The sequence below is a fragment of the Panthera onca genome, chromosome D3 (assembly GCF_046562875.1).
Source record: "Panthera onca isolate mPanOnc1 chromosome D3, mPanOnc1 haplotype 2, whole genome shotgun sequence".
Taxonomy (NCBI): Eukaryota; Metazoa; Chordata; class Mammalia; order Carnivora; family Felidae; genus Panthera; species Panthera onca.
Window position 1 is genome coordinate 76,466,411 of NC_138350.1, and position 24,836 is coordinate 76,491,246.

Sequence of the window (24,836 nt, forward strand, 5' to 3'; positions counted from 1 at the left end):
GAGCCCTTGTACTGCAGGGGAGCAATTCTTCTCCGGTAGAACGAAGTCCCTATTTCCTGTCTGCTCCCTTCTCCTCCTTAACAGATGAGCCCTGATTGCTTTTCCTTTTCTCAGACACCTTTCAGCTTTCCCTCCCTCATCTTGGGCTTAGAGAAGTGAAAAGAAGCCCAAATACCAGTCCCTTTCAAAGAACCTCAGACCTAATGTAAAAGTTATAAAGGGTTAGGAAATCTTACAAAATTCTCCGCAGGCCTTGCCCTTTCGCCCATCGTTCCTGAAGACGATTCTTTGCTGGTGTGCCAAACTCCACACTTCTGCCTCTTCTTTGATTCTCTAGAGTTCATAACACAACACTTTGCCCTTCTCTTTCCTTGGGCAAGGCTGGCTTTCCAGCACTTAGGCCTACAGCGACAGTAAGAGATAAACATCAGTGGTTCTGTCTAGTAGCCAGGACTCAGGAAGTCGTTCAAATATCTAGGGGCCTCCTACATAATGCCCAACTTTGGACGGTTAAATTAATTAAACCAGGAGTCCATTGGACTGAGGTGGCTGGAATGACATGGTGGCCAACCCAAATGTAGGCAAACCCAAATCTCAGCCTGTAAATACGCAAGGTTACATAATGGAAAAGCTAAGGGCAACCCGTCACAAACAGCCAATTGGGCTTTAAGCTGTAGCCAATCGAATAATTTCCTTTCTTTGTCCCTGCACCTTCTGGGTCTTTCCCTGGGCTCTTGTGGGCGGAGCGCTTCTAACCACTTCCGGTCTGGCACGGCCCAATTTGAATTGATTTTTGCTCAAATAAACTTAAACAATTTTGAATATGCTTCGGTTATCTTTGAACAGACAGACATCTCCCTTCCCCCTACATTCAGGTCTCTGAGTGGAAGGCATTTCCAAACCAAGGGTCAGGAAAGGGTATGCGGCTTTGCTACAGACAATCTATTTATAAAATCACTAACAAAGGATAAGGGGAATCCTTTCCCAGACTTCCCCTCAGTCTCTTTCTGGTAGGCTAATCATAATTTAAATCTGATTATGGTTTCTTTCAAGGGTATGTTTTTGGAAAATACAAAAAAACATCCTGATTCTATCAATATTTAGATGTTAAAAAGATGACTTTTCCTTGCTGGCCACTCAGCTACGGATCTTGAAACTAGAATGCTAGTGTGGAATAGTGTGATCATTTCTCTAAAAGCAAATGTAACATACTAAGCTCTATAATCGCCCCGGCCTGCCTTAGTTTTGAGCTAAAAAATGCGTAGCTCAGGTCAGGAGGTTGTCGGGTTAGGAGCGGTTTGCGAGGCCTTTTGGCGGTGAGATAAAGAAGAGGTTTTGCTTCTGGTTTTTTTGTCTCCTTATCCTCAAGGAACACACCTTTTGTGTGCTCTGTCTAACAAAGGAATTTCCGAATTCATGGTGGAATTTGGAGGTAGAGTATTATGTGTAGACTGGTATCTATACGCACTTGCAAAGCCGGTTTCAAACCACAAAAGGATTAAAAGAAAAAAAAAGCTGGGATTCTGCAATACACTGATTGGAGGAAACGCTAAGACACTGAGAGTTAGAAATAAAAGCAGCAACAAACAAAATCCCAAAGGATTTGGAATTCCTTTAGTTTCTATTTGGCATAAGACTAATATGATTTCTTTGTTCTTTCTTATCTACAGTACTCAAATAATAGTTTATTTCATTCGTGCGGTCCAGTTGCTTCTTCTAAACTGTTGCGCAAAGCAGAATGGTGCCCAAGATAGCCTTACGTACGTAGGACAACAGAATGAACCTTTGTGTTGACGTTTTGGAAGAGGGTAGTGTCATTTTTGAAAAACTCACACTAAAATGTGTGGGTTTTTTTTTTTTTTTCTGCTGTGAATTTCAATAATTTTATAGAATGGGCTAGGATGGGCGCTTTGCTTTTAACTATTGGTCTACCTGGCAAGAGGGATTCTCTGAAATCCTCTTTGTGAAAATAGAACTGAGATCATTTGCAGGAAATTCTTATTTCTTATTTTTGGTTGTTTATGGTTTTTAAAAGCAGATGCAATGTTATCTGTTGCCGTTTGTGCAAGTGATGAATTGTGCTTTCAACCTAATTTCCTCCAGCGAGCTTGACCAAAACGCTGGGCTTTGTAAAAAGCTCTGCTCAAAGAGTATTTGGCATTAGGAAGCCACGAGGCAGTTGTACCACTGACGACTCTTTATGATAAAAATAAGATGTGGAGACTTTAGTTTTGGTAACACAATTCTTGTAAACCATTCAAACACTGCTGTGATGTGCTTTCTACTCTTTTAAGAGAAGGAGTGGGGGAGGGGCAAGAGTGTTTTAAGTAAACAAAGATTCCAAATCTAGGAAACCCAACTCACTTGGATATGTGTATTATGCAATTTCATATACCGTAATGGGTGTATTGTGTCAAGATTTCAGATAAGTAGGTCCTTGTATACTTTTCAATGCATGGAATGTTTTTTACGTGCATACTAATAGAGGCCCACCTTTGGGCGAAGAAAAAAAGGCCTCCTTTCAGATGAAATCAAGCCCAGGTAAAGTTGAAACTCAAACCACAGAGCACTGGCATCGTTTTCAGGCTCAAAGAAGATGGGTGTTTCAATTTCATCATCCTGTAACACTGAGGAATGTGACAAAACGTGCAGATTGCCTGGGTCTTTCGAGCCATGTGTAAATACGTGTGCCAATTTATGTGCAACTCCCAACAATTTGCTGTTTGAAAGACCAACGACTCTTCCGTGAGATAATCATTCGGTTCATTTACATGAAAAGTCTTAAATAGCAAAAATGCTACTTGCAATTTACATCATAGTGTCTCCATAATAGAGAACAATGGCTTCCTCAATGGAAGTTAATGCAAAGGAGAGGCATACTGAGATTTAAAGGAAAAAAAAAACAAACGACAACAACAAAAAAAACAAAACCCAACGACTTTTCAGCCTACTTTGCAAATATTAACCAATTAATCTAATTTAAAATAAAATACACCGAAACGTCTTCCCCTGCTGGGGAGTCTGCACGGCCACTGGAATAATATTGGTTATCTTTAGAGTCCGGCCCGGCCGTTCACACGCAAGTGAGCCTTTTTAAAGGGCTTATGGTGACATGTTTTTCAGATCCTTCCATTTTTGTCCTGGTTCCTGGGTTAGCATAATTAGGTTGACGTGGGGTTTCTTTCTCCTTTTAAAAAAAACCTTTCAACTGAGCGCACGTCTGTGAAAGAGGTAGGACCCAGGACCCGGGGCTGGATAAAATAGCCTACCTCGTGTGTTGGTAATGTATTGTCTCCTTCTCGTTTGTATTCACGATTATACACACCTCTGTGGGCTGCACGGGGTTTATACATGTATCTTTTTGCGTTCTCTAGGCTATGGCCACCTGCTGTATGTACAGTATGTGCTGGCTATATTTGTACACCATCTCCCTTCTTGAATTTAAAGACCTACCTATTACATCTTGTTTACTCAGTATCATTCCCCCAGTTTAAAAAAAAAAAAAAAAATCCTGCAAGAACTGAACATGCCATGTTTCAATCTGGCCCCAGTGGCTTTTTCTCTGAAAGCAAAACGTGTGTCTTTTACACCAGGGCTTTCTCCCCACCCCAGGGGGTGTCTTCCATTCTTTTGTGGCTCAGTTTAAGGCGAAAAGGGCTCCAAACCACTAACTAGACAGAGGAGAGCCCCTTCTTCCACCTCCAGGGAGAATTTCAGATTTCCTTTATCTGAAGATAGCGTGCCCTCTTCTTACTTATTTGCCACCATTGCGAGGAGAACAAAACACCACCTTGGCGTCAAGATCCTGGGTAGAGGCTCACGGTCTTTTTCAACCATCTTTGGCGAGGCCTTGCTTCCTTCCACTCGAGTAAGTTGCGGCTTGGGGCCACGGCAAGGACTGGGTGAGAGCCCGAAATGTCGTTGGAAAAAAAAAAAAAAAAAAACCCAACAACCCCCAGCAGCCCTCCCTCCAGCCCCTCGGCACCACCACCCCGCTCTCCGGGGCGAAGCTGCAGCCCGGCGGCCCCGTATGGGCGAGACTTGGCAGGTCGGCGGGGCTCCTCTCGCAGCCGCGGAGTCGGCGCCGGCCGGGCGTCCGCGCCCGCCCGGCTGCGGGGCTTCGCGCTCTCGCCTCCCTTCTCCCCGAATCCTCCCTTCCCCCACCGGCCGCCCCCTCCCCCTCTGCCGCGCTCCCTTTTGTTCGCTCGCCGCTCGGGCCGCCGCCGCCGCCGGGCCCGTACCCCCAGCCGTAGGCCCCGGCGTGGCGGGCCGCCCCGCCGCCGCCGCCGCCGCCGCCGCGCGGCCTAGAGCGCGCCGCCCGGGGAGGCGCGGGGCCCGGGCCGGGCGCACGGCGAGGCCGCGGCGGCGGCGGCGGCGGCGGGGCGGCCCGGGGGGCGCGGGAGCCGGCAGCCCGGGAGGCGGCGGCAGCGGCGGCGGCGGCGGCGAGGCCGCTCCACCGCACACGCACACACAGACCCCGGCAGCGGGAATGCGGATGACACGCCCGTAACATGGAAGCCGCCGCCGCCGCCGCCGCTACGACGACAGCAGCAGCAGCCACAGCAGCAGCAGCCGGCGGCGCCGCGCTGAACAAAGGTCATCCGAGCTGCGGCCCAGACGCCCGGGCTTGACCGCTGCGAAGGCCAACCCCGGGAAGGGGGTGGGTGTGCGCCCGCGGGGCGGGGGGCGGCGAGGGGCGGCGGGGGGCGAGCGAGGGGGCGAGGGCAGCGCAGGACGGGGCGCGCGGGTGGGCTGCGGGGAGAGGCGGGCGCGCCGGCCCCTCGTGCCCACCCCTGCGGGCCGGGGCGAGCGCGTGAGGCTCAGGCCCCTTGGCCTGACTGCAGTGGCCTGTCCCACCCTGGCCTTGGGGACGGGGCGGCCTTCGCGCCCCGCCAGCCTCCTTGGGGGGGCCGAGGACGAGCCGGTTTCGCTAGGCCCCACAGGTTCAGAGAGGGGGGCCACGTGAGCGCAGGAGCCCGCTCCTTCCCCCCCCCCCCCACCCCCTCCTCCAGCGCTGGCGGCTCACGGAGGATTCCTGAAAGGCCGCTGTGCCCCTCTTTCTCACTGCCCCTTGACTCGCCCCCCCCACCCCCACCCCAGGCATCCCTAGTTTCCTACCCCGAGGTGAAGGGATTTGGACTTCTCCCCCCAGGTGCTTGAAAGAAGAGAAGGTTGGAGGAGGAGGAGACTGGGGGGGCGGCTGGTGGTGGTGGTGGTGGTGACAGGGCTGGGAGAGAGAGGAGAGGGACGGGAGGAGGGGGCTGGGTGGGGTGGGGGTGACAGGCAGAGAGGAGCCTGGTCAACAAGCCAGCACCACTCTGCTAGGAGGCCGAGGCCGCTCCTGCAGCCGACGCATCCAGTGTGAGGAGGCACACATAGATTGCTTTCTTGGGGGCTCTTTGTCAGCCACCAACACAGAGAACACACACTGACACACAGGTACACAAAGATGTGAGCCAGGTTGTGGGAGGTAAGTGGGGGAAGGAGAAGGAGGGGGAAACAGTGTCTGCGGTGGGCTTTGGGGTGGAGGGGCCGGGGGGATGGGCCCCGAGGGGCTCTGGGGTGCTTGTGAGGCGAGCATTTCCAAGGCTGTGTGCTTGTGCGGCGGTGGGGGGACACACGATGACCTTCCCCTCCTCACGAAGACCTAAAAGGGAAGAGCAACCCCCAGCGAGATCCCCTCCGTGCTGATGATTTTCAGGGACTTGTTGGCAACTCAGGGAGGGTTGCCATAGCTTTTTTATGTAGGGTGACCAGAACCGGCTGAAACTGGTTTGAGGCAGATCAGCTCCTGAACACAATGCAGTCACTGAGCTACTACAGTGGGATAGCAGCTTCCTCCCTTCATGGCAGCCAAAAGCAGAGGACCTTGCAGGAAGGTACCATCCCAACACAGTATGTGAATGCACACTTAGACACCACACAGCACTGGTATGTGACTAATGGAGCCCTAAAAGATTCTGTGCAGAGAAGATGGGAGAAAAGGTGCAGGTTTGCAAGGTCTGAGATTAACTTGGGCTTTTCCTGCCTTTTGCTTTTGCTTAGGGGATGGACAAGGAGCTGAGATTTATGACCCTTATTAAAGAAAAAATGTGCCTTGCTAGGGTGGGGACTCTTGGTGTATGCAGTCTCTCTCTCTCTCTCTCTCTCTCTTTCTCTGTGTTTTTAACAAAACAAAACCAAAATGAACTGATGGGTTTGTAATGGTAGTTTTGTTTGTTGCTGGAGAATGCTACTTTGCATGCCTTTTTTTTTGTTTTTGTTTTTTGTTTGGTTTTTTTTTTTTGTTTCTCTCTTGCAGGGAATGTTCTGTTTTGTGCTTTTCCTTTTAGAGGCTACTGAAGGGTGTTGGGGGTACTTCTGACTATTATGAAGGCCAAAAGGTAACAATATTGTTCTAGGAAATGAGCATAAATGCGTTCCAGTGATGCTGTAAGGCATACATGCTGTCTTTTTTTTCCTTGTAGGCCTGTTGACTGGGGCTGCTTTTAACCCTTTCATATTTGCAGAGAATGCAACCGTGTGACAGTAACTGAACATTGGGCCAAAGTCTTTCCAAAAGGTCAAGGTTCACAAGGTGAGATACGATATTTTGAGCATGAATTTAAGTGTTTATCTGAGGATCCATTCCGAGACAGACTGACAGTGGATTGGTACCCTGGAGAGAATTTGGGGTTCAGAGTGGAGAAGAAATACTCTTAATGTTATCCAAGTGTAATGGGATTAGAGTGACTTTATGATGGTATTGCTCTCCAGACCAAATCAGAATGACTTCATTAACTCGCATGCGGGTAGTCCTTTAGAAGAGGCAGGCCTGGAAAAGAAGCAAGTTTAGAGAATGGTAGGCATCAGGGCCTTGTGGAGAATGCACTGTTTTGCATAAAGACTAAAGCAGCACACATATAGCGTGATCCCGTCGAGGACAAAAAAAAAAAAAAAAAAAAAAAAAAGGAAGGACTTGGCCAAATCGAGGCAGCCTCGCCTCCTTTTTAGGATTTGAAGAGTCTGAAGGTAGATTTGCCTTTTGTTCATTCATCACCTTCCTTTTACCTTGAGCTCTGTGTTAACCTGAAAGGTTTTTCACTCCGAGTCAAGTGGCTTTTATTGATTTTGGGGGCTGTGGACGGTGAGTTTGCCATTGGATTATTTGTGGCATACATTTTAATGTGGAATGCTAATGCAGTACCAGGAGGAAACCGGCTGGTCTGGCTTCATCTGTGAAAAGATGCCTGTTAACTCCAAGCTTTATAAGCAGTGGCTGGTAGAAAATGTCTGATGCCTGAAGAGCGTGCAGTGAGAATCGAGCTGGCATTTTAAGGCACCCCCAAAACCAGAGGTTTGAGAGTAGCAGAGGGGAGAAGGCAGGAACGAGGGTAGCAAGATGAAGAACAAAGACAGTGAGCGCTTCCGGGGGAACCCTGAACGTTTTTGCCTTGGGGTTCCTTGTGAAAAGACTACAACTGCCCCACACAGAAAAACCAGCAGCTCCAGAATCCTCTCCAGTACGATGTCAGCAACAGATAGAAGGAGTTCTGTCTTCTGGTTTGGGAGAAGTACAGTCAAGAGGTGCTCGCGGAAGGCAGGATTGGAAATAAATTTCTCCCCTACTTTGAAGAGGGGATCTTGTGCCTCTCCCATTTCAGCAGAAGAGCGCCTTTTCTGAAATGCTGAGGATCTCCGAAGATCGGGAAGTTGTGTGCTGGCAGTGGGTGGGCAGAATATCTGCAGTGAAGGGTGTCAAGCACGCAAGGGTTTTTTATTGTTAGGAATTTTTTCATGTGATCGCAGAGCCTCCAGGGTGTGAGAAAACCGGCGAAAGGGAAAACGAGGGGCATGGTTAGCTCAGATGCGCGGTGTAGTGCTTAATAAAGATACGTGTAATCTCGGACTGGTATCCCGGTAAATAGCTCACACGATGGGACAGAATTCTTCACAAATCACTGTGCTAAAATTGGTTTTCAACCCGACATCATTTTCGACTGCCAGAGGTCCTGTGTCTGAGCGTGGTGGAAATCTGCTTGCGAAGCAGATCGCAATCCACGTTGCATGATATGCTGTTCCTGCCTTTCTGGTGCCAACTAAAACTCAGATGGCTAACATGATAAACCTTAATTAGCTTAATACAATCAGCTGTTTTATAATTTAGGCCCTCACTCCTGTCTTTAGAAAGTCCGTGATTTTTTTTTTATTTCACTTGGACAGCCGTCTCCTCCTCTCCTCGCAGTGGCCATTTCCGGATAGTATGTGGGAGAGCCCTTTTTTTGTAGGGCATTGCATGTCACAGAATGTTCTGGTTGACTCTCTCCGCGGTTTTGAGCTTTGTGACTCCTCCTTTCCCTGCCCCCCCTCCCCCCCCCCCACAAGGCTCCTGGAAAATTGCATTTGTTTTGCATTTAGGCCAGTCTTTCCAGCTGCAAGTGCTGTTTAAGCCTGGAGAGCTGGTTCTCCAGGCCAGCAATCAGGGGCTCATCTATGGACTGAGGTTTGTCTCAGGTGGCGATCTCTGGCTGAGGTATAACAATGTAGCAGGCCCAGGTCTCCGCGGAGAGGAACAGAGTTTTCTGGGCTCTCGCGAACGTGAATATGAGTGCGGAGAATGAGCAGACAGCACTCTTCTTTCCTGGAAGAGGCAGGAGGGAACAGGGTGGCACCCACACTGGGGGCCCCCACGCTGGGGGCCGGGCCTGTGCCCTCGCTGCCGTGGTCACCAAGCGGGCAGCCACACCTGGAGCCTGGTCGGGATTGCCTGCGGCAGTCTCCAGGGTTGACACGACGGCCATCCCCTCTGGAGGAGGAATGTGTGGGCTGATGAGGGTACTCTGGAAAGAAAGTGTCACGGGGTGGTTGAAGCTTCATTTTGGTCATTTGCTTCCTTCGAATTAGTTTTTCTATGTTAAGAAACATCAGAGTGGGGGCTTTTAGGGCCCCCCAGCCTCATGGTCCAGGAGAAGAGGCTCGCTTCTCTCTCTTTTGCCCCTCTTTTCTCCCAAAGAGATTCCCTGCCCCCATGCACTTTGACTCCTTTTTAAAAAAGGGGTTACGGGACGAAGGGAGCCAACCTGTACATGGAATTTTCTGTGTATCCCCTTGACTGGGAGGAGTTAGAATTTTCAGAGTTGTGTCTCCTGTCCTCCTTTATTTCTTCCCTTGAAATGCATCCTGGGGTCCGTCTTCTGTTGGTTTCGAATAACCTTCCTCACAGCCTTGCTAGAACTCCCATCTAGCTGGTTCCCAGCTGGGGCAGAGGTTGCCCTGATGTGGGGACCTCGGGATGGTTGCCAATACAAGAGAAACCGAAAGTATCTGGGGGCAATTTGGGGTGGCCCTCTCCTCATTCCCCTGATATCTCTTCCTAATCACCACAATACGGTGACCACATCCAGGGTAAACATTAAGGACATCCACACCTTTGTGTTGATTATATATAATCTTTAACCAAGCCGTGGTTAAATAATTAACTTTTTAGAACTTTTAAATTTACATCCGGCGAAATTTACCCCGTGGCGAATAGTTGTACGGGTTTTGGCACAAGCATGTAGCGCTGTGTATCTGCCACCAGCAGGCTCAGGGACTGGTTCCATCACCCCCGAAACTTTCCTCCTGCTGGACATTGGTAGACCGATCCTTCCCACCCCCACCCCCACCCCTGCCAGCCGCTGATGTGTTCCGTCCCTCGAATGCCACACGGACGGCTTCGTTCACTTAGCAAAGTGCATTTGAGAGCCATCCATGCTGTGGTGTATCTCCATACTTGGCTACTTTTCTGTTGCCAACCTGGACACGGCTATGTGGGCCTATCACAGTTGATCCGTTCTCTGGCTGCGGGACGTCAGGGTTATTTCCAGTTGTGGGTGCTTGTGGATAAGGCTGCTGCAAACATTTGCATGCAGGCTTTTGTCTGAACGTCAGTCTTTATGTCTCCTCCCTGAAGACTTTGGGGTCGTGGGGTGGCTGGGTCGAATGGTGAGTACGCAAGGATTAGAAGTTCGAATGAAAATACATTCAGCACTTCTTCCTAGCTCGTGGGAGAGAGAGATCTGGCCTCGTTAGCGACAGTTAAGACTTCCCAAGCAAGAGATTGTGGCGAGCATTATCTGAAGACACACGAGAGGTGAAGACAGTAATAGACCACTCACGAACGTGGATGACATACTTTACAACCCAGAACTAATCGGAGTTAGCCAAAAGTGGAAACAAAAAAGCTGCGAGTGGTAAAATATCCTTTATTTCCTACAGCAATTATTTTTAATCTCCTCAGAAACATTTGGCAGTTTAACCTTCACATGGGTCTTCAGGTTCAGTAAGACACGGAACAACAACACTCGGAATCCTGGAAAGTGGTACCAGAGATCTTTGTTGAACTCTGAGTTACGTAACCAACGTATTACGAATGATAGTTTGTCCTGATTTTTTTTTTTTTTTTTTTTTGACTGCCAAAATACGGGTGTTGTTTTAACATCTGTAGTTATTATCCAGCTTTTACGCCTTTTAAGGAAGTGAAAAGACTTAAGCAAGATCTGGGCAATGCAGTAGGGAGATTTGGGGAGCAGACTCCTTTTTCTAAAATTTTTATTTATTTATTTTGAGAGAGAGAGGGAGGGAGAGAGAGAATCCCAAGCAGGTTCCGCACCGTCCGCGAGGAGCCTGATGTGGGGCTCAAACTCACGAACTGCGAGATCATGACCTGAGCGGAAGTCGGAAGCTCAACTTAACTGAGCCCCCCCAGGCGCCCCCAGCTTTTTCATACTTTAAAAAATTTCTTGGAGGATAAAATAGCGTTCAGGATTGTACAGAATGAACAGACCAAGGCTGTGGTGCTGAGACAGAGGAGAGCCCGAGAAGTGGGAAGTGATGTCACTTTGGGGATTATTTCCGCCATTTTACAGATACCGAATGTTTAGTAAGCACCAGATGTTGTGCTAGGCCCTGGGAGTACCAAGGGAAAAGGAATCCAGAGAGAAACCTCTAGTGGGAAGTAGCCTGCAGATGCTATGATAGGAATGTGAATGAGCCACCTAGTGCCCGGTGTGGAGAGGGAGGAGCCCTTGCAGAGGTGGCTTCTGTGCTGAGAGAGGACCGAGTGGGTATGGCAAGCGGGCAGAGATTGGGGGAACAGCACGGGAGTCTGATGGAGCAGCCTGTGGAAAGGCTCTGAGCGAGCCTGGTGTTGTGAGCGGGGATGGGAGAGTAGGGGTGGGTGTGGGAGAGCAGGAGGTGAAGTGAGGAGGCAGGCAGGGGCCCAACTTCTGAAGGTCATTCCACACAGACCATTTGACCGGGGACTTTAGGCAGTAGAAGCAGAAAGCCTTCACTTTTAATGACAGAGGTCCCGAGGCAGTTATCTCAGGACGGAACGGAGGTTCTGGAAGCTCTGGAGGCTGGAGGCAGGGAGGTCAAATGAGGGGACCATGGCAGCACATCTAGGAGAGAAGAGGGCTTGATCTAAGGCACCACGTTGGGATGGAGCCGTGGTGGGTGGGGTAGCAGTCGGGGTGGTGGAGAGGAAGGAGCGGAGGAGAGGGCCGAGGTTGCTGCTTGAGGTTACTTGCTGCTGGTGGTGGTTGTCTGTGAGACACTGCATTCAGAAGGCAGAATGGATTTGGAAGGTGGATGTGATACAGGGAGTTCAAGTTTGGGTTGAGTTGGCCGTGGGAGGTGCCCTTTGCTGCCTGGATCTGTTTGGGTTGGAGCTCTAGACCGAGAGGGACTGGCGTGGAACCGAGACAATAGAAGAAGAAAGACGTAAGGAAAAGGTTGCGTTTGGGGTTCCGTAAGGTGATGGTTTACATAGTCAAGGCCTTAAAGGAGGTGGGGCTGAAGAACGTAAGATGCGTGCTTTGGAAACTTGGAGGGCAAGACCTTTCCAGAGAGGCAGGAAGCAGTATTAGCGGCCGACCCCTGCGGACACCGTAGCTTGTCTGGTGATCCTTTCCATTGGTTGCCCATGCAGTACAGAAGCAGCGAGATGAGCCGCGTTCTTTTTTTCCCCGTGGTGCAGGTGGGACAGTGACACAGAGACCCTGGCCAAGGCCTGCCAGTTCATAAATGATCGTAGCGACACAATTTGAAGCCTGCTCCTCGCCACTAGGCTGTTCTGCTTTGGGGCGGCAGGATTGGTAGGCATGAGGAAACCATGGAAAGGGTTTAGGGGTGTGGAAGCTGGGAGGAAGGGCCTGAGAGCGGGCACAGGTAGGCGCTGGACAGTAAAGGCACTGATAAGGTTCACATTAGAGGCGGCAGTTGATGACGGCCGAGGCGAGAAGGTAATGGGAATACAAGTCTCCCTTGTAATTATCCCTGTTTTCCTGACTTCATTCATCACAGAGAGAGGAGAATCTGTACAGTAGAGGCAGTGTGAGAAATAGCGGCTTGAAAAGGTTATGTTTTTTACTGGGCACTGTAGGGTGAGGATACAAATTGGAAGGGAAGAGGAACAGAGATGGTTTTGTTTTTGTTTTTATTTATTCTTTGAAAAGGATGGACTTAAGTTGAAAGTCGTGCTGAGAAAAATCTTTTGTTTCAATAAGAGGTAAACACAGTTAGTTAAAAGAATTCTTTGAATCGTCTTGTGCAGACAGGAAGTTCTGAATTTTTCCTCTTTTAGAAGGAGACAGGGAGAGCAAATTCTACGTGATCTAAATCTGGAGACTGAAATAAGTAATTTTTAGACAAACTCAAGAGTGGCCTTTGTAGCTGTCCCATGTATTCCCCACTAAGTAACCTGTAGTTAGTTGATGGTTGCTAAAAATGCAGGTTTTGTATTGTTTCCAGTTAGATATTCGTACAACTTTACACAATTGGAGATTCCGGACATCTTGCAGGGTTTACAGAGGCCTAAAGATAAAATCAAGGTGTTGTTGTTCTTGAAGGTTTTCTCAGCCCAGCCTTTTCTTTGTGGGACACAAACTCTTGCTTTCCAGAGGCTGACTCATGGGTCTCGTAATGGGTATCGATTTTGATCATTTGTTTGTGAGGAACAGATTCTTTCTAGGGACTGAATCGTAATTGGATTGTTGAAAAACTTACTAAGTTAGAAAATTCAGAGTCCTGTGTTTTGTTTTGTTTTGTTTTGGTTTGGTTTTGAAGATTCCCTAGCTGGAGATACTTCAGATATTTATACTTGATTTCTCATTTTCTTCTACAGGGAGCCCAAATGGGGAGGGAGGGTGGTCAGTAGGTAGGTAGAACTAGAACCCAGCACTCTGACCTCCTGGTCCAAGGCAGGATGCGTCATCACCGTCTCTCTGCCGTCCAGTGTTTATTATGTGTTTGGTGGTGTAAGAACCAGTGCGTATTTACAGTTCATATGTCACGTGAACCACACAGGGACTCATCGGGAAGCTGGTTTTCAACTGTTCTGCTGATTTAACGTGGCGAGAGTGGGAGAGGTAGTTTGAGGTCTCTAGTTTGAGAAGCGATCGTGCCTGGTGTTGTGGTGAAGCGTGGGGCCTCAGTGCATGGAGATTTTCAGTTGCCTTTGCCTGGCTCGCAGTGACAGACACCTGTTTGCCCAGCCTTCGGTGACATAAGCTTGCGTTCTGCCACCAACTGGCCGTGGGACCTTGAGCAAGTTCCTTAGATCCTAGGCCATACTTTTCTTGAAGGTCGTTATGAAGAGTAAATGTGTATAAAGTGCTTAGCAGAGAGCCGGGAATGTGGTAAGTCCTCCCTAAAACCTTAGCCGTTCTGTGTTCCTGAGTGTCCCTGGTTTAGGGGCAGGGCCTTTGCCCTGACATTCTTTTCTCATCTTAGAGGGTATTGTTTCTCCTGTCCTACCTTTTACTTCGTTTTTAAGTAGATTTTTTTTCCCCCGGGAAAATACACAGTGAGCGTCTCTTGCCTTGTCTGTAAGGTCTTCAGTTACATCTGCCCAAATTGGCATAAAGTGGGCGACATGTAGGCAGGAGGGTGGCATCCTTGGTCCCACTTGGCCGTACGTTCATTTGTGGTTGGAAAACGTTGGATGAATTTTGCGGTTATCGTCTCGTACTTTGTCTCTGCTTCCAGACGAATCCACTCTAGTCCGTGCTGGCCATAGTCTAGGTGATGTCATTCACGTTAACCAGAGTTAAAAAAACCAAAAACCATGACTGTGAAAGTACGGCAGGTTAGCCACAGCCCCTGTTCCGTCTTTTCCCATGTCCCTCTGCTTCCCGGGTTTGCTCGGCAGTGGCCGGATACTCATGAACTCGCACGTGGGGATTTGGTAGTGATGGAAGACTGAGTGGAGAAGGGATCCGAGGAATCCGTGAATGACGTTCTGTTGGCTAAAACTTCTCTGTCAGTAGGGTGGGCACTAGCCACATCCGGCCTCTGAGTTTGCAAGGTGGCTGGTCTTCACGAGGTGAGCTGTAGGCGTGGGATACACAGCAGGGTTTGAAGGCGTCTACAAAAGGGACGTAAAATATTTCATTAGTGCCTTTTTATGTTGATTACATGTTGAAATGATGCCGTTTTTGGTGGAATACAAACTGTTACTAAATTAAAGTTATCAAAAGGATGAACTTAAGATTTGTTTACCCTCCCTTCGCCCTTTTTTTTTTTTTTCCACAATGTGACTACTAGAAGATTTAAAACTACGTATGTGGGGACAGGGCTGGTCTGGAATGTTGGATGGACATCTAAATTAATTTAGCAGTGAACTTTCTCTGGTGCCCTGAGGTGTTCATATTCACTGACGTTGAGTTCCCCTCTTGGTTGAAAAAGAGAGCGTGAGAATGATGTGATGTCTCCTTGTTAGGGAAACCCGTGCTCCCCTGGGTTGGACCTCTTGTCTCTCCCGGGAGTTCCTCATTTATCCCTCTGCATCACAGGATCCAGACAGCCGTGCCAGGCAGGTGTGTGCTTCAGGATGGAAAGGCAGCGTTGATCGCAAATCTGCCACGTGCTAGATGCTAGATACTTGTCGTCCCCTGTGAAGTGTAATTAACACCCCCCCCACGAGCTCCAACAGAGGTGAAGTGAATGGTCCCGGGTAGCACCACTAGCGGGCGGCTGACCCTGGATTCGGACCCGGGACGAGCTGGTTTTGAAATCATGCTGCCTTTTCCAAATACCGGCTCCTGCTTGGTGCTGGTGTCTTGTGCCTCCCGCCCAGAGTCCCATGCCTGGTCCGGGGCGCCCTTCCTGTCCAGATAGCATTTCGCACACTTTGATTTTCGTGCCAGCCACGTGGGGATTCGTTGGATAATGCAGGTAGTGATTCGTAGGGCTGGTGGGGGACGAGATTCTGCATGGCTGACACGCTCACAGGTCATGGTGGTCTGCTGGTCCCCGGACCACACTTTGAGTAGCACGGGTCTGCACTGCTTCCCTTGGTTTCGGACCTGCTTCCTCAGCTTCCAGAGCGATCTGATTCTGCCTGACTCTGCGGGGGCTCCCCCTGCGGCTTTGCATGTGATGCCGGTGAGTGCAGATGGGCGTCAGAACTGGGTTTTGCCCGTAGGTGCCGAGACTGGCCCAAACGCTGGTTTCTGCGTGCACGCGATCTGACCAGAGCAGTTTATGCCTGTTCCTACATCACTGCGTCCCTCCTCCTTTATCGTCTTGACCACTTTGGCACCTGTGGTCTGATAACACCGAAGATAATTTTAATACTGAGATATGTGGCCGGGGTATCCGTTTTAAGTCCTTGTGAGGGAGACCGTCCGGCCTTAAATCCACACTTGAGAGAGACTCTGCCGTGTTTGGTTCAGGGAGTCAGGATCTGAAGACAGGGGAGGACTCAGAGCTGTTGGCCGGCCACAGTGTCAGCCTCCACGGCCGACGAGGGATCGAGGTGACTTGTGAATGGGAGTCCCCGTGAGCCCACCTCACAGAGAGGTGCTGGAAGACCGGCTAATGAACCCCACCCGCTTCTCCAGCACATCATGAAGACAGCCACTGGGGAGTCCTTGGATCCGGGAGGTGTTGGGGAAGGGCTTGGTCTTCGGCCAAACAAGAAATTGAGTTTCAGGAAGGAGTTCGGTGTATTACGTGTTTTGAACTCTGAGAGCTGTGCGAAACTTTAGTGTATTTTTTAAATTTGGGAACGCGTGTTGATGAAATCAGCAAATGATAGAGCGATGTCTGTTGCATGAGAGAGTTTACCGTCCCCGCATCTCTGTAAGAAAGCTCCATTTCACAGACATCCTAGTTGAATTTTAGATCTTACTGCACATGTGGACTCTGAGTTCTAGGGCATATAAATCTGGCACACTGGGTAGGATTTGTAATGGTTGGCTAAATCTGTCAATTCCCTGTTTGGTGCAGAATCCTGTGCCTGGTGTGGGAGCGTCTGCCTGGCCTGTGAGTGGCTGTTGAGGAGTCACAGATTGCTGGAAGGGGAGTGGGGTGGGGCCAGGGGGAGAGCAACAAGGCTGGGTGTTCCGGACGGGCAAGGCCGTGGGGCCAGCCCTGGAGAAAGGGGTTGGCACTGAGGAAGTTCGTCTGAGTTGGGGGTGAGTTCAGAGCCTTACTGGAGCACACCAGGTATCGGGGGAAGTTAGGAGCCCGAGGCTAGGTGGAAGGACCCCCGGAGGATGTCAGAAGGCATAGCAAAGGCGGATGGTCACGAGTCTGGCGGGCGGGCACGAACGAGCAGACTATGACGACGTGGAACAAGTGGGTACTTCAGGTCCAGGACCGCGGCGACAGGCGATGGTGGGAATGATGCGCGTGCCCCCAGGAGAGGCCCACGGGAAGGTTGTGGGGTGAGCGAGCAGGTGAACGAGCGAGGGCGGTGTGAGCCACCAGTGCTAGCGATCGCCGGATACCTGAGTCGGAGCCAGCTTCGCCTGGCAGCCTTCGTGTGCTGTGGCGAGTGAGGACCCTCGTTGCTCAGGTGGCTGGGGTTGGGAGTAGGGACCGGGAGAAGCAGTAGCTCCTGACAGCGTAAGGGTCACACGGGCAGGCGTCACGACACAAGATCGTTTGGAGTTTGCGTGACTTCACGGGGCACGTGATCAAGACCTAGCTTTTCAAACTAACTCCGGCAGAAGAGGAGCTGATCATACGGCCGTGGCTGCTGCCAGGAGTAGCTCCATCGCCCTGCACACAGTTCGCTGTGTCCTTTGCGGGGCCGCGTGTCTTCGGCTGTCTCCTTGCGCCTCTCCCTTGGTAGAACCGCGGACTCTTTCTGGCGCACCTGGCCCGCGTGGCTGTCCCACAGCCCCTGTTTCCACGTCCTTCCTCTAGACTGCTAGTAACGTCAGCTGAATTCCTCAGTCCAGCTTCTGGTTCTCAAGACCACGGTCTGGCTGGTCCTGGTCTAATCAGCTGTGACTAGGAGGGTGGGGTTACTGCTGACCCCAGAAGGGTGATAGTTTTCACTGGGCTCGTGAAGCACCCCCGAGGGGTCTGCCGCCTGACAGGAGGGTGGTCTCATCCTGTTTTATGCCTGAGAAACCTGAGGCTCCGAGAGATGAACACACGTGTCAAGGCTAAGTTGTTGGGAGTTGGCATTCCTGCCTGGATCTTTCTGACCCCAATTCTACACCCTTTACTCTCGGTATGAGCTCTTTTGAGTGTAGAGATGGAATCTTTTCTCCATTTTCTATTTACTCAAAATCACAAAAAACAGCATGTTTAGCTTTTTAGCGTTTGCTCCCTTAAATGCGTAGTGAGTGGATGCCGATTGTCCAGTAATGCACTGGACTGAGATCCTGGAGGGGGGAAATTTGGCCAAATGGCTGGAGCATTTGTTCAAGCCTCATGTTTAGGGTCTCATGGGTACATAGATGTATACTTGAGGCCCCGCCTAGGTAGTTGTGTGTGTGTGTGTGTGTGTGTGTGTGTGTGTATGGATATGCATGTTAGGGGCCCCTCATAGGTACATATCTGTTTGGCAAAAGGCAAGTCTGGCTTATTGGGCCAATGTTAATTTTGGGAGAGATTAAACACATAGTTTAGCACTTGAGTAAGAATAATTAGGCCTTAATGGTTTTGATTTCGATGACTCATAGAAGTGTAAAACATTTCTTTCTGTTCCTCTAATTTTGAGCCTTGGGATAGTGTTGACCTCCATTGGAGTTTCGCATTTAGCTCTAACCTCTTTGGTTACACAGAGCTCTTATTTCAGGCCACAGAGGATAGGAAAAACTCGTCCTGCATGTGTTGTGCTTCTTAGAAGACCTTGCCGGGCCATCCCATCTGCAAAAGGCACTGAAGGATGTTCATTCTGTCCCAGGGAGTTGCTAGGAGTTCTGATGGCATTGATCTTGTTGTCATCACCTATCTGAGACCATCAGAGCTGTGGCTTCATTTCTTCTAGGGCTTTCTCTGTGCTACAGTCCTCTCGCTGACCTGGTGTTGATGTTACGATAACAACAAAAAAACTTACTATATTCCAGACAGCCCACGTAGGAGTGAGCACCTACTTGGATTGTTTAATTCGACTTTCACAAAAACCCTAGGAAGTGGATCTTGTTATTTCCATTTTTCATTTGAGAAACAGAAGCCCAAAGAGGTTAGTAACTCGCTCAGAGTCTTGCAGCTTGTAAAGGGAAGAGCCAGGACTCCCTCTGATTTGTCTTACCCCAAAGCCCATGCTCGTAACCGCTACAACATACTGTGGTTTATAGGTGTCATTTCTATCGCTAGTCGGTGGCAGGCTCAAATATCTTTGAGGCTCAGAGCCACTGCTTCTGGGTCAACCAGTATTTCTCCTGTTGTCTGGATCTGCGAGGTATTTCTGGCTTTCTCCATGACACTGATGTATCGTGGCTCTGGGTACTGAACGTAGGTAAACGTTGAGAGGTCCCTTGCTCCCTTTCCTGATTTTTCTTCCTTTAGCATACATATGTGTACCTACTTTGTGCTTGTGCATTTAAACATTTTTTTTTTTAACGTGTATTTATTTTTGGGAGGCAGAGAGAGGCAGAGCATGAGCAGGGGATGGGGGCGGAGAGAGAGAGATACAGAATCTGAAGCAGGCTCCAGGCTCTGAGCTGTCAGCACAGAGCCTGACGCGGGGCTCGAACTCACAAACGTGAGATCATGACCCGAGCTGAAGTCGGACACTCGACCGACCGAGCCACCCACGTGCCCCTGTGCCTGTGCATTTTAAGACACAAATCGCCTCCTTTGGGCATGATTGTAGAACCGGCCAAGCGTTTTTGTCATCATTTCTGTGGCATTAAAGTTAAGGCAGAGCCCCTTTGGAATTGCCTTTTTAATTGTTCTTCCTCCATATTTGGAGATTTGTTACATACTCTTTCCTGAGTCATCTTGGGTCCGTGGGGAGGTGCCCCTGGAGAGGAGCTACCTGGAAACACGACTTACAGGTTGTTCAGGAAAATGGGCCGGAAGCGTCTCCCTCACACTCCACTCCAGAATGCATTCCTGTTTCCTAATACTACCCCCCAAGGAGAACAGTTACTCTTACCTTGTGTCAAGCCTGTCCCAACGATGTCTCACCCCAGAGCTTCCGGCTCCTGATACTTTTGGGTTCGTGCTCCCCGGCGTGAAGCCTGGGTCCCCGGAGTGGAGATTCGCACTGGGAGCTCACAGCAGCACTTGAAGGGTCAGGGAAGCCTTGAGAGAAGAGAAGAAAGCTGCGTGTGCGTGTGTCTGAGCACACGCACGCACGCACGCGATTGAGCCGGCACGTCCCGCGTTCCGGGGCTGTGGAGTCCCTTCTCTCTGGTGGAACTTTCCTGGGTGAACATCCTTCAAGCTGTTGGGTTGTCACTGATGAACTTGGTGAAAAATGGGAGGGCCTTGAGAGGAATGGGGAGAGAGCTTCCAAGGATCTCTTCCTTTTAGTGTAACATGGTGACCGGTGAAATGATGTGACTCGTTGTTGTCCTTTGTGTTTTTCTGCTTGCCGTCTGCTCCGGGAAGAGAACTGGAGAGTGAGTTTATTTGTAAAGTCAGCAGCCAGTAGGCCTGCCGTGAGTGACAACTAAGGGGGATGCTCTGAGTTGTATTGGGTAGAATGGAGTAGTACCTCTTATAATTCCGAACACGTTTTATACAAAATTGGCGTCTGGTGAGAATTGTTTGATGCTCAGGCGACGGCATCACTTTGGAATGTGAGGACAGTTGTGATAATGACCCCGGGAGCTGTTTGCGCACACCTCTCCTGAGTCGGCGGAGAGGAACGGGGTCGGGGTGAGCCTGAGCTGTGCCCACCAGCACCTCCACCTAGAAGTCTCCTGTGGATGATGTTGGGGGGAGGGGGCAGGTTTATGGTGATTTATTTAAGAGGATTAGGTCTTGGTGAGAGGGGGGCAGGGTCACAGGGGAAAATCTGTTTACTGAGAGCAAGGCTTTTCAACTTAAAAAAAACTTTTCTTTTAATGTTTACTTTTGAGAGAGAGAAAGACACAGAATGTGAGTGAGGGGAGGGGCAGAGAGAGAGGGAGACACAGAATCCGAATCTGAAGCAGGCTCCGGGCTCAGCTGTCAGCACAGAGCCCGACACGGGGCTCGAACTCACAACCCGTGAGATCGTGACCTGAGCCGAAGTCAGACACTTAACTGACTGAGCCACCCAGGCGCCTCCCACCCCTTTAAAAACATTTTTATTTTATTTATTTTCGGGTTTTCAGCTTTAGTGCTCAGTGCGGTGTTGCGGGGCTCCCCTGTATTGTGGGATGTTTGGCAGCCTCCTGATACCCATAGCGCACTCCTCAGCCCCCGCCAGATTGAGACGACCAGGAATGTCTCTGGACCTCGCTAGACCTTAGTGGTGGCGGTGGTGATGGAGGAGAAGGGGCAGAATCGCCCCCACTTGAGAACCTTGGGCTTAAAACCTTTTAGCAAGAACAATACTTCCAGACTTTGGGTAGTAAGAATATAAACAAAAATGTTTGCAAATACACGGTTTCTAACGTTTGTTTATTTTTGAGACCGAGAGAGGGAGAGTGCGAGCGGGGGAGGGGCAAAGAGAGAGGGAGACACAGAATCCGAAGCAGGCTTCCGGCTCTGAGCTGCCAGCACAGGGCCTGACGCGGGGCTCGAACCCATGAACCGTGAGATTATGCTGAGCCGAAGTCGGACACTGAAGCGACTGAGCCACCCAGGCGCCCCTGTTTGCAAATATTTTAAATTTAGTACCTTCAAACTAAAAGAAAAATTGCTGGTAAAATGAATAAGAAACCGCAGAAATTAGATCTGTTAATTGTAGCATTTCAGGGACAAAGTCTTCTGTTGCGGGACTTAGGGTTTATGTACGAAAATTTAGAAGGCGTATTCAGGTGATAAAGGAGAACTGCTTTGAAGTTCTCCTTTGTATACTTGAAATATCCCTTCCAATTTAGAAAATCTGTACTTTGAGCTAGAGGTGCAGAGATGCTACAAAAAACTGTGGTATTTATAAAATGCCAAAAGAAACCTTCCAAAGCTTTTACGAGTTTCACTGCTGAACGAGGAATCCTTTGTTTTAACACGTGAAGGGGCAAGTGATCTCTCAAGTTTGAAATAGTGGAATTCATCAGGCATGTTTCAGAAAGCACCTTACAGCTACACGTGAAGAGATTTAGATATTTTTTCTTGCTTTCTTGTGAAACTATTTGAATCACCCACTTCAAGCAGAGGCCATAATGAATTTTCCTGAAGTTTATTGATGGTGACAGATTTAGCCCAGACTCTTTCATTATTTCTGTGAACTCATTGATGAATTAGTAAATTGCCAGCACAAAGGTCCTTTAGTTGAAAGAAGGTAAATCCAAGGGGAAATAGGGCTCATACAAAAGTACCTTTGACAGAATTGCTAAGATTGATGATTTTGACTATCCCTAAGTTCATAGAAAACTTGAACTTTCATCTGCTGCCCTGTAGGTACAAGGTTTTGAAAATGCACACCTACACTGGGTGGATGAACTTCAAAAAAATATTCTTGCCCTGTCTGCCAATCCCCTGCTCTTCTCTAGATTAAAGTGTCAGAATGTTCGGTGTGTGTCCTGAGCCTTTCTGTTCCTTTTACGTATCTATATGGAGAAACGTAAAATGCAATGTTTTTTAAAAATTTTGTTACAAATTGTGTTTTTTAAAAATTTTAATGTAATATAGATACTGTTTTATGGCCTGATTTTTTTTTTTCCTCACTAAATAGTATACCTTGATTGTTCCATATCTACCTTACTTCTAATGACTGCATAATATTCCATAATAATAATTTTAAAAAAAGGGTGTACCATGAATGATGTGAATGTACTTCATACTGTTGAATTGTAGGGGCGCCTGGGTGGCTCAGTCGGTTAAGCTTCCAACTTTGGCTCAGGCCGTGATCTCAAAGTTTGTGAGTTTGAGCCCCGTGTCAGGCTCTGTGTTGACAATTCAGAGCCTGGAGCCTGCTTGGGATTCTGTGTCTCCCTCTCTCTGTCTCTGCCCCACCCCCACTCACACTTGTCTCTCAAAAATAAATAAAAAGAAATGAAAATAAATAAACTTAAATATTAAAAAACACTATTGAACTATACACTTCAAAATGGCTACGATGGTAAATGTCATGTTATCTATTTTAGCACAATTTCTTGAAAATTTATTTTCATTTATTTTTTTAGAGAGAGCTTGCATGCACGTGATTAGGGGAGGGGCAGAGGGGGAGAAAGAGAGAATCTTAAGCAGGCTTCACGCTCAGCATGGAGCCGGAAGCAGGGCTCAATCCCGTGACCCTGGGATCACGACCTGAGCCGAAATCAGGAGTTGGACGCTTGACCGAGACTCTCAGGTGCGCCACCACAATTTTTTTAAAAAGGACATACCATAATTGATTCAGTCATTTCCCTGCTAATCTACATGTTTTCCAGGGTTCTGTTGCACCAGACATTTTTATATGCTCGCCTCTCACTTGAGAAGATTTAATACGTTTTCAACATTGCCCCTGTGCCCTAAGATCAATGACATGTTGTCCAGATACAGAAAATAAGATGCTTGCCCTTTTTCCTTTGGGACAAAAAACTAAGGAAAAGAGCCGTTTTTTTCTTCTTTCTGGACTTTTAAGAATTTATTGGTTGTGGGTGTGCCTCTGGAGAGTGAGATTCCCATGGTGATCTCCTTAGCTGAAGGTTCCCTTTCATCACGCCCCGAGCTCAGTGGGTGTCTGTCTAGGCAAGCCCTTGCCCTGAGCACCTTTTTATTGTCCTACACCAGATTTCTGCAGAGACGCAGCCCAGGCAGCTGTTCCTGGAGGGGAAATGGAGGAGGACACCCCTAGGGAGAAGGTGCACGTCCAGATGTCCAGATAACGGAGTTCTGGTAGCCAGGTGTGGCCAGCCTGGTGACGCAGCTTACCCCGTCGCGCCCTTGCGAGGGCTCAGGAGGCCCTGGGCCGAGCTGAGCAAGCTGTTCCGGTCCTGCCTGCAGTGCTTTGGTTTTTAGTGAACTCTTACCTCGAGCTTTTCTAGCAGAGCCATCATTGTGAAATGCTGACCTGAAGGACAGCCCTGCCCTTTACATTTGACAGTCTGCTTTCTAAAGAGCAACATGGGACAGGTATTTTGGGAAGCTCTGTATATTCAGTAAGTAGATCTTGCACTGCCCCAGACCTTAGCACTCACGGCAAGTGAGCGCAATTCTATTTTTGACTCTTGAGCAAAGAAAAAGCAGTGGTCATGTGGATTGAGTGGAGGTGCTTAATTTGGGTATGTCTGGTAGAGGTTTAGTCCGAGGGTGACCCGGCAGCCCGTGTCCTGTGCCTTTTGGGTCATTGAGGTGGTCTGGAGGGAGAAGAAGGAGGTCCACAGATGGTCTGGTCCACCGCAGCAGTGAGGGACCTGTCCCCTTCCCCCTGGGCCCCCACAAGAACCACAAAGCAAAGCAGAGCCCCAAGCCGGAGTGCACAGGAGCGTCTGGGTCACGGGGGACTCGCCAGTGTTGTGACCTCTGCCAAATCCTAGACCCTCTCTGAATGCCAGAGACCACGCTGAGCCGGGGGCCAGCTGTGGTTAAGTCCCACTTCCTGAGGAAGTGACTGAGGCAGCCGGGCTTTTGAAAGCTGCTTCACCCTCCAGCCCCAGGGGCCTAGAGGAGTAGAAATCACATGCGCGCACTGATTTTTCTTTGAGCAGGGGCTTTGAAATGAAAGGAGCCCTCCGCAGACGTTTTTGTTAGGTTAGTCCTCTGTTTTCAAAAATCATTTTACTGCTCTACTAGCGTAGTTAGTTCTGTGGATGTCCTATACTCTGGGAAATCAGAACCCTGAAGGAGCAGAACTAAGTGTCTTCCGTGAAGGTTTTCTGGGATTACGCTCCCATCTCGTGTAAGAAACGCAACGATTTTTTTTTTTTTTAAAGGAATGTAATCGCTTGAATAACAAAACACCATCTTTATGGGATATTTAATTTCATACAGGAAGACTCAGGATGGAATTCTTAGGTAGTTTTCTAACAGGAAAATGTGGAAAGCTGGGCATTTTGGAACTTGTATGTGATGTTAGTAAACTACATAGGAAAATTAATATTAAATCCCTTAACCACTCGAAAGTGAAGAGCTGCTTCGAATGTACCCTTTCGTGGCTCGATATCATTTGTCTTCTAATTTTGTAAATATGAAATCGGGTATTTTTATTTTGAGTTCGTTTTTTTTTTGAATGCGAATGTTTCTGATTGACTCTTTTCCTCTCCTGCTCCCCTCCCCCGCACCCCCCCCCCCAGCTTCAGCATATTCTGTATTTTCTCCTTTCTTGATTTTCTTTTCCTTTTTCCCAAGCATTTAGATAGCACACGAGTTAAAAGCTCTGAAGTTAGCTACGTAGAGGTAAACAAACTTGAGCCTGACTCTTTCTAGGTAGGTTGCCACAAATAAAGAAGGGGTTCTTGTTCAGGCTTTACCTGAAATCCACCAGATTGTCGTTCTTGAGCCATATAGCGTATTTCCTTGTTTTGTCTTTTATTTTTTCTTCATATTTTCCT

The 24,836-nt window shown here is 48.9% G+C and overlaps 1 protein-coding gene across 8 annotated transcripts in view; it reads left to right on the forward strand.

Moving 5' to 3' along the window:
• The first annotated feature begins 4,348 nt into the window (after window positions 1-4,348).
• ZNF532 (zinc finger protein 532) overlaps window positions 4,349-24,836 on the forward strand; it is a 109,289-nt gene continuing 88,801 nt past the window's right edge. The window contains exons 1-3 of one of the 8 annotated variants that reach the window (XM_060613961.3): window positions 4,350-4,660; window positions 6,302-6,383; window positions 6,468-6,577. The gene's annotated coding sequence lies outside the window, so the exon portion shown is untranslated. Of the gene's footprint in view, window positions 4,661-5,484; window positions 5,880-6,301; window positions 6,384-6,467; window positions 6,578-24,836 lie in introns of those variants that run through there. The other 7 variants (XM_060613964.3, XM_060613960.3, XM_060613965.3 and 4 more) reach the window with 7 other exon arrangements.